We start from the raw sequence: 9,426 nt of genomic DNA, 5'->3' as shown, positions 1-9,426 counted from the left end.
AATAGAACCAGTAATGGCAAAGTTTCCCACTCTTTCCGCACAGATACATGTACATAACAAATAAAAATCCTTCCTTCATTATTTCAAATTGCAAAACACATTCCTATTGGTTACTCATATTAACGCTCTCTAGCTCTCTTCTAAAATGCCCCAAACTGGTTCTCTTATTTTGTGGTTTGGAGACTACCCCACACTGCCGCATCGCCATACAGCCCCGAATCCTTACAGCAATTCATAAGACTTTTTCTAATAATACTACTGCAAATTTTAAAGAACACACTTTTTCTAGATATACTACTCATTTTGAAAAATTAACTTTAATAGCTTACCAGTTGTAATAAATTTTGCATTTCATATTTTAGTACCATAGTTATTTCTACTCCTCCCCCAATCACCTTTTCGGCAATTTCCATACCAACAGTTTCTGCAACATTCAACAGCAGGTGCACGTCACAAGTTCACCATTTTTTTAAGTTAAGAACAGTACCTTCCAAATGCAAGTAGCAGGTGTGGTTGAGCTCTGCACGTCTGATCGTATCCTATGTAGTGTACGTTTCAAACATTTTTTATTAACCAATCAGAAACATACTTTTTCACGAAAGTAACATGCACCCTAGTTTTCAGGATACAATATTCATCATCACCCAATCAGTTATCATTTTCTAAAGAAAAGGTTCTTCTCCACCTTTCAACATATCTCTCATTCTACCAACGGACTACATGAGCTACCGATTCCTCCCAGCCATACCTTCAAAATGCTGGTATGGATCGTACGACACAGCTACGTTTTCTGGTGCAAAAGGTATGCTGAACACAGACGTTTTGACAAAGACCTAGGTTTACAAAATGTGGACATTAAATGGTTTGCAAAGAGAGGATTAAAGTGGCACCAATTATTGTCTTTGGTTAAAACCTCTTTGCATATCCAACCCCCTGACCTCATGATTGTGCACTGTGGTGGCAATGACCTAGGCACATTGACTGGGGTAGGTCTGAAAATGCTCATGAAGGATACCTTTGGACAATTGATATTGCTTTTGCCTCAACCTGTCTTTCTATACTCCAATATATGCCAAAGACAGAAGTGGAAATGGTCAAATCAATCCTGTCCTCAGATTGAGAAAGCTAGGAAGAATGTAAATAAAGCTGTGTCTGCATACCTCAGAGATCATAGAATGGGGTCCATCTACAACAACAACATACGTTTTGATATGGATTATATCTACAGAGGTGATGTAGTACACTTCACAGATCATGGAAACAGAGTTTTTCTCAACAACCTGAAGCTGTGCATCCACACTTACATGTAGCTCCAACAAACTCACAATGAAAACAAGGGCTCTTTTTGGAGCCACCCTATAACCCAGTAACACAGGCACCCGCAGCCATGGTGCGGGTGTGCCCCCAGGCTCCTGGTGGTCCCCTCAGCACAGTGCTCCAGCCAGAGAGCTCCTGATTGAGTCGGGAGGAGGCCCCTCCACGTACCTTACAGGGGGGCCCCTCAAGTTTTGCTACACCACCTCAGCAGGACCATTTTAGGTCCAGGGAACTGAATCCCCCGGAGCCTCGCCAAAATGTTTGGGAACCGAGCAAAGAGCCCCGATTCCCCACACTCCCTGCCACCTTCCCGTCTCCTGCGGCAGCCGGCATTCCTTTTCAACAAAGCCAGCTGCTTCATGCAAGCTCCCTTTGCCCAAAAGCAAGTCTGCTTGTCTTCATAAAAGCAAGAGCAAATTTCCTTCTCTCGCTTCCATCAAGCGAAGCAAAAGTTTGCTATGACAGAGCTGCAACTCTGCATAGATCCCGCCTTGCCAAAGCAAACTACAATGTCCATGGCATAGGCACCACGGCTCATTCTTGGAACCGTCCCTCGGAAATAATGATACCCAGAGCCATGGAAAGCTCCTCAAGGGAAATTAGACGATGCACCTCCATCCAATTTAAAGCCTGCGAACATCGTACTCCCCGGGGCCAGCAGTCTGCAACAGACCCCGCATTTTAATTCATGAATGCCCAAAGAAGTAGTGCCCCCAGGACAGTCACCCCTCCACACTTACATTTTACTTATACCTTCAAACATGTGCTGCTCCTCAGAGCAGAGGGGGAGGGAAGACGCCTACCCCCCCTTATCATTATATTTGCTCCAAGGAAGTGGTGGTCCCCATGACAGAAGTAAACACTGCATCATAACTAAATATAGCTCCTGGGAACTGGCCCACCTGGGGGCTTAATTAAACAAAGTACTCGACACCGCGCTTCGTTTTTCTTTTTCCCGCCATGATTTCCAGTCCCTATGCGAATTCCGCCGAAAACATATAAAAATGGTTCTTTACGTTTCGACTCCCTGTGACACCCCCGAGCACCCTAGGAAGGTCACAGTGCTCCTACCCTACCCTCTTCTACTTTTTTCCCCTCTTTTCCCCCCACTCATTTTAACCGAGTCACAAAATGGCTGCCAATGCTTCCTAGTTTGAAGTGTTGGCAGCCAATCCCAGGCAAGCTCGTGCTCGGAACACCTCAGCCAATCAGATCTCACAATTCTCAAATATCGATATCTGTAAATCTCTGAATATCTCAAAAACTATTGAACGGATTTACACCATTTAAAGAAAAGCGTGCTTTCTGGACCAAGAGCTATCTCTCCGCCACATTTGGTGTAATTCCGTGCAGCAGTTTGGGCTGTAGCCGTGTCTAAAGTTTCCTATGGAACTCGCAGTGTGCTTCCATTATTGTCTCCTTCTCACACCAAGATTTCTGAAGGCATATGATGTCATGGGCTATTAAAAAGATCATAGCCTCAATATCGGTTAGTAAGTTTTCAAGACCTGCGACATTCCACGAAATTACCGTACTTCTTGAATTATTTACCTTATTTCCTGTTTTCTTTACGGTTCTGTTCCGTCTTGAACAGTAGTGGCTCGTGGAGGGAGTGCCGCTGGCGGTGAGGCAGGGCGGGGGAGGGTCAGGGTGGGGGGCAGTAAACTCCGGCCTACGGCCGACCGGAGTAATGTAAATAAATAATTAAATAAAACGAATTTCAATGCGTGCGCTGAAATGCATTTGGCGTTTCAGCACGCGCAATGAAATTCATTTTATTTATTTATCTATTTACATTACTCCGGTCGGCCGTGAGCCGAAGTTACTACCCCTGCCCCGCCTCACCGCCTCACGGCACTCCCTCCACGAGCCGCTACTGGTCCTGAAATAAGTTAGCATACCAGACAGGTAATAGTTGAAAATATTGGGACGTTTATAAAGAACCAACAGAGAAAAAGGACAGATGCACTCTTACTCCTGACTGCACCACATGTTGCTAGCTGCTTTCATGTGCCCGTTCCTGGATGCCCCTCAGGTTGTAATTGCAGTGCTCCAGTCACCAGTATCGAGAGGCGTTTTCGCAGCAATCCAGTGGAGTTGTGATGCAAATGGTTAAGTAGGCAGCTTTGGCAACATATTATGGTGACCCGCACCCGCTCTTTTACCATTTCTGTATCACAACCTACATTTGTATTTCTCTCTATTTTATACTACCAAGTTTTTCTACAACTTGGTAGTAGCCATTTTATTGAGGCACAGCGGACATGTGACATGTACAGTACATTTAGATCTTTGGAGCAGGCACATAAACCTATTGAGCTACTTTTCCAATCTTTGGAATAATGCATTTCTGTACAATGGATTCTACTGTATTTTGCCTTTTACTGCCTAGTGATATAATAATATTAATAATACTCAGCCTTATAATATAGACACGTTGTCGTCGGTAAATAAGAGACTTGGCAGTCTTGCACATGGCCATACAGTAGGTCAGTGTTCAAGCAGAGATTTAAACCCTCCATTCTGCATTAGCACGATTTAGCCTCTAAACTAAAACACAAGAGTATGTCTATCCTACGCACATCTCTCCCAGTATTGATATAATTCACGTAAAGAAAGTATATTGTCTACTTTACTTATTTTAGAAATTTTTGGCCCTTTTTTTTGCTTTCTGCATGAACATAGACACAGTATATAACATTAATGTCTCTTTTGAGATGCAACAGGAGCCATAAATACAGTGCAGATTTAAAAGGGAAAGTAAAACCCCTCCTTGCGTATATTCATTCACAAGTACAAGCCTGTTGAACGGCAACCCCGCTGAAATATAACTATGTCAACAAGTACCTCATCCTGTCTCTGAAGGTGATGTTTGGAAAGTGTTGTTTTTGAATGTATTGACTGTTGCCATGGAAGTGATGAAAGTTCTTGCTATGAACCATATCCTCACTTTATAGTTAACGATCAGTTTTTGCAAGCTCGACTATGCAGCTATTTTCAATCCACAGCATGAATTGGGGAATGAATGAGTTACTTGTGAGCTAGTGAGCGTGTACAATTGACTGAATCTTTTAATAAGTGAGCAACTTTTGACCTTACTTCCTCCGTCATGGTCGAACGTGCTGTCCGATAGAGTGGTCCATGACCATTCTCCAGTAGCGGCTCCTCGAGGAAGAGCTGCGGGGCGGTGGGGCGGGGCGGGGGAGGGAAGGGGCAGGGTGTGGGGTAGTAAACTCCAGAATTGGGCCAAACAGAGTTGAGTAAAGAAATGAATAAATAAAACGAATTACATTGCGCGCTGCATCGCAGATTTGGCGTCGCAGAGCACACAATGTAATTCGTTTTATTTATTTATTTACTCAACTCCGTTCGGCCCACTTCCGGAGTTTACTACCCCCCACCCTGCCCCTTCCCCGCCCTACCCCACCGCCCAGAGCACTCCCTCGAGGAGCCGCGACTGCCATTTTCCATATTTAGAGTTTGTGCCATCATCACTTCTAAACACCAAGACAGAGGAAGGTTCATTGGAGTTCCTTTCAACCTCTGTCTGCAGTTCACCCTACCGCTGTCGGTGGGTTTGTGTCCATCATTGCTGGTGTGGCAGGACACCGTTCCCATATTTTGAATTGTCTGCCACCATAGTGTGACAAAAGGAGCCTTTGTGACGCTGAGTGAAAAATGGAGGTAAGCCAATTGTATGGTGGACATCTGTTAAAATTAAGTGGGCGATCTGGAAACCACACTGGTGGTATATCTGCTGCATCCCCTACAAAACAGAGCTCACAAACAAACCAAAGTATTTACCACTCATACACAGACCTGTGCTGTTCCACAGTAGACGCCACTACCATGGAAGGCATGATAACTCCTTCCTTTTCTGAGAAGAAGCTAATTATAAAGCTGAATATAATTTTGAGGGTAGAGCCTCAGTTGTCTGAAGTAGAGGTGCTGAGCATAATCATGAGTAAGTGTAGGGAAGTGTGGTCTAGAACAGCAGATCAGGTAAATGCGATGCCCAATGTGAGACAGTAGACAATACTGTTAGACCCAAAATGGTATATGTCACAATAGCCCATACATATTGGTTTAACACCTCGAGATTTTCTGCCACATTTTATATGTATAATTTTCTTAATTGTTTGCCCCATTTTTAAATATTTTTCATGTAAAGTAAATAAAAGATCTTGAGTGGCCACATTAAACATGGTGTTTACTCACGGAAGCTGCATTGCCTTTTGAGGACCTGAGGTGACTCGCGAAAACTACTGTGATCTCTGGCAGGGAGGTGTAGATATGTATGATTCAATTTTTGCCCTCCAGAAGGATAGTTGAGTTAATATAATTCTGTGGGAAGAACGGATCTGCTGCCAAACTTATACTAACATCAAGTGGCTCGAGTCATAAAATGATAACCAAGAAACCTCTATTTAGATGTGTGTGCTGATGTCATAATTTAAATGTTAAATACACAAAACTACAACCGTAGTCTTCTTGCTTAAATCACTTAAAGCCAGCCCTGTAATTAGTGCAGACAGTTAATTAGAGGGAGGTGTTATCCATCATAGCTAATAATGTAAAGAAAACAATATCGGTACCTACTTTTTTTGGCAATAACAGACATCCTAAATTGCACAAGTAATTTCTAAAATAATATATTTAACATTTTAAACAATTACACTTTTTAAAACAAAAATGTATTCCAATCTTATGTTACACAGAAGATGACTGCATCAACAATATAAAGCACAATTAGGACAGATATTAATATATGGTCAGACCCTGTGCAATGCTAATTGAGGACCATTAAGGTGCCGATTCCGATCCGTCAAAAATAATTTGCGTACGACCCGTATCCGTATTTTTTTACGTACGAGTCGTACAAGTACCATACAAACGGCCAAGTACGAATCGTACGTGAAAAATAACTACGAATAAGGAAAAAGTGTACGAGAGTGCGTCGGAAAGTTTTTACGTCCGAATATCGTTGGGAAAAGTGTACGAGAGTGAGCCGGACATTTTTACGTGCAAATCGTAAAACACAAGTCCGAGCGCGCAAGTACGATCCCGACCGTCCGTCCGAATACACAATCGCACGTAAAATGGCCCGTACGGAGCCAACGCAGTAGCACACATGTACACGGGTAAACTTATCAATAAGACAAATAACTCCTCGTGGACCTCTATTTCTTTTACACAAGAATTCATCTAAGCATGGGTTGATCACTCCTTATAATGCATACATAGTTTATACTTGGATACACAAATGCATAGTCTTTGTATTTATTATAAAAATCTTCCTTTTATTTTGTTGGTCAATCATAAACTATAATTTTTGTATGACCATTGTGCATTAGTCTCCATTATTTTCTGAAAACAGTACAAATCATTTCACACAAATAAGGAGCACTCAATTCAAAACAATATTTCCAAACACCAATTTTTTGGATCAAACATAAGCATAATTTATTCTTAGTTGTCATCTTCCATTCCAACAAGAAAGATGTCTAATATATCACATATAATGGGCAGTATAGAATTACAGCACTCGAACTGCTTGGGTTAATAGAGTGGGGTGACTGGATCAGTATAAGAAACTGGGATTTGAAATGGTGCACGGTGATTTGATACAACAAATAGGACAGGGCAACACACTGCAGTGATTGGTTATTTGGACCATTTCTTTTGTATGAGTGGGGTAGAAAAAGATGGGAAAGATATCATGGCTTGGAATAATAGACAATGATTGGCTGCAGCCAACAGAGGAATGAATGAGATTGGTTGATAATAGGTGCTCCCGCAGGATTGGCAGTTATAAGATTTGGTGGTCCATGGACTGGATGATGCGGTGGACCAGAGAGGGAACAGGATATGCTAAAGCATGGTGTTTAAAATGGTGAATGAGGATTGGTTGGCATAACAGCTTGTGGAAAGGTGTAGGATGATTGGTCCATGGACTGGAGGATGCGGTGGACCAGAGAGGGAACAGGATATGCTAAAGCATGGTGTTTAAAACGGTGAATGAGGATTGGTTGGCACAACAGCTTGTGGAACGGTGTAGGATGATTGGTCCATGGACTGGATGATGCGGCAGACCAGAGAGGGAACAGGATATGCTAAAGCATGGTGTTTAAAAGGGTGCATGAGGATTGGTTGGCACAACAGCTTTTGGAACAGTGTAGGATGATTGGTCAGAAAGACAGTGGACCAGAGAGAGAACAGGCTGATGAATGAGAAATGGCTCTCAGTGATTGGCTGGGCTACGAGTTATATTCTGAGGAACGGGATGGGTCACTGTGTGCAGCAGGAAAGACGGAATAGACCGTGGTGAGAGACGAGCTGGGCAGTATCTACGCTTGAATTCATACAGGTACGGGGGGAGAGATTCTAGAAAGAAGGGGGTGTAGAATCAAGAAATGGATAGAACAATTGGAGAAACTTTTGGTCTCCTTTGTCTTCTATGCAGGAAAAGAAGTTTTTGTGGTCAATGTTGAGATTGATGAATAACATATGAGAAAATAGTCCCGGAAAAGCTCACCAAGAATTTTGGGAGAATAAGGTGAGAAGAGAGTAAATCTTGTTGAGACGGGGAGCATTGAATTTGGAATCATAGGTCAATGGTAATGGCATACAAATAATGTGGGGAAATTTGACTCAATTATGATAAGTGGGGCATTGGGTGAAGAGTATTTAAGATAAGTTTGAACTGGTGGAGAATATCTTTTCTCCTTTGTCTTCCATGCAGGAACTATAATGTTGGTGGTTACTGTTGATATTGACGGATAACTAAATAATAAGATAAGCTCGGGAAGAGCTCATTCAGTTATTTGGAAAAAGAAGGTGAGATGATTTTAAAACCTATTAGGACTGAGAGTGTTAAATAGAAGTGACAGGTTTAACACAACAGCATAATTAAGATTGGGGAATAGGAATTGACTACAGTGGATGGGGGACTTGGTCGATAACACAGTAAAATTAGCGTTGTATAAAAATACATAACTAGAATAAGGTACAATGAAAGGATTTACATTGTCTGGGTGATAGGACACTGGGGAAGGATGAGGTAAGCAGGACATAGGATGCAATAATGTGGAAATAGAATCCAGATAAGAATGTGGGGTAAAACATTTTTTTTGAGTGGTAGTGTTTTGTATGAGGTGAATTTTATAATGTGGAGCGTTTCAAATCATGATGTGTATCATGAGGATAATTGTGCAGGTGTTTGTTAAAAACTAGTAATGATTTGTCTATATATCCTGATCGACCATGGAGATTGTTAAATAGGCAGGACATGATGTATAAGGAATGGAGGATGTGAATTTATTTGCATATAGGATGAAAATCTGATGGAATATTTATTTATTTCACAGCCCTGATGATGTCCCAGGAGGGGACGAAACGCGTCGGCTGTTGAGATTGTGTGAAATAAGGACTTGAAGCATTTGTTCCTTGACAGATCGATTGGAATATAAAAGGACTGAAATATAAAAGGATGGAATGATCTTTGATGGATGGAAAAGAATCTCAATGATAAATCATCATAAAAAGGAAGTGAAGCAATTTTCCTTGATGGATTGATGGGAATATATAAAAAGGATTGGAACCGCTAAGGATGGAAAAAGAACTTTATTGACAAATCATCTTAAAACAACCAGTTCTATATGCAATTGGAGGAAGTACCTCAAATATACAGAGGACATTTATATGTGATATATTAGACATCTTTCTTGTTGGGATGGAAGATGACAACTAAGAATAAATGATGCTTATGTTTGAATCCAAAAAATTGGTGTTTGGAAATATTGTTTTGAATTGAGTGCTCCTTATTTGTGTGAATTGTTTGTAATTTTTCAAATGGTTGAACGATGGCCATTGGTTAAGTGAGCACTAATAGTGTAGAACATTATTGATATTCCATATATAAAAAGCAATTGAAATTATTCCCTGTGCGCACAAGTGCAGGACCTTCATCGTTTTGGCATTTTTTGAAACAGTACAAATCATTTCACATTAGAAAAGACACATTTTTTTAAGAAACATTTTTTTGTTCAATCTATATGTAAAAAACAACAACCTACTCGGCACGACACAATCAATTCCCAGACATACTAA

At 41.3% G+C, this 9,426-nt stretch overlaps 1 long non-coding RNA gene across 1 annotated transcript; it reads left to right on the top strand.

The window, feature by feature from the left end:
* Positions 1–7,620: 7,620 nt before the first annotated feature.
* On the top strand, positions 7,621–9,072 carry LOC146867641 (uncharacterized). Its single transcript, XR_014966116.1, has 4 exons — positions 7,621–7,684; positions 7,781–7,873; positions 8,060–8,154; positions 8,685–9,072. It is a non-coding gene; the product is annotated as an uncharacterized LOC146867641 (long non-coding RNA).
* Positions 9,073–9,426: the final 354 nt, after the last annotated feature.

The sequence above is a fragment of the Triturus cristatus genome, chromosome 1_2 (assembly GCF_964204655.1).
Source record: "Triturus cristatus chromosome 1_2, aTriCri1.1, whole genome shotgun sequence".
Taxonomy (NCBI): domain Eukaryota; kingdom Metazoa; phylum Chordata; class Amphibia; order Caudata; family Salamandridae; genus Triturus; species Triturus cristatus.
The sequence above is the reverse complement of the archived record's forward strand: the minus strand, read 5'-3'. Positions and strand labels throughout refer to the sequence as shown.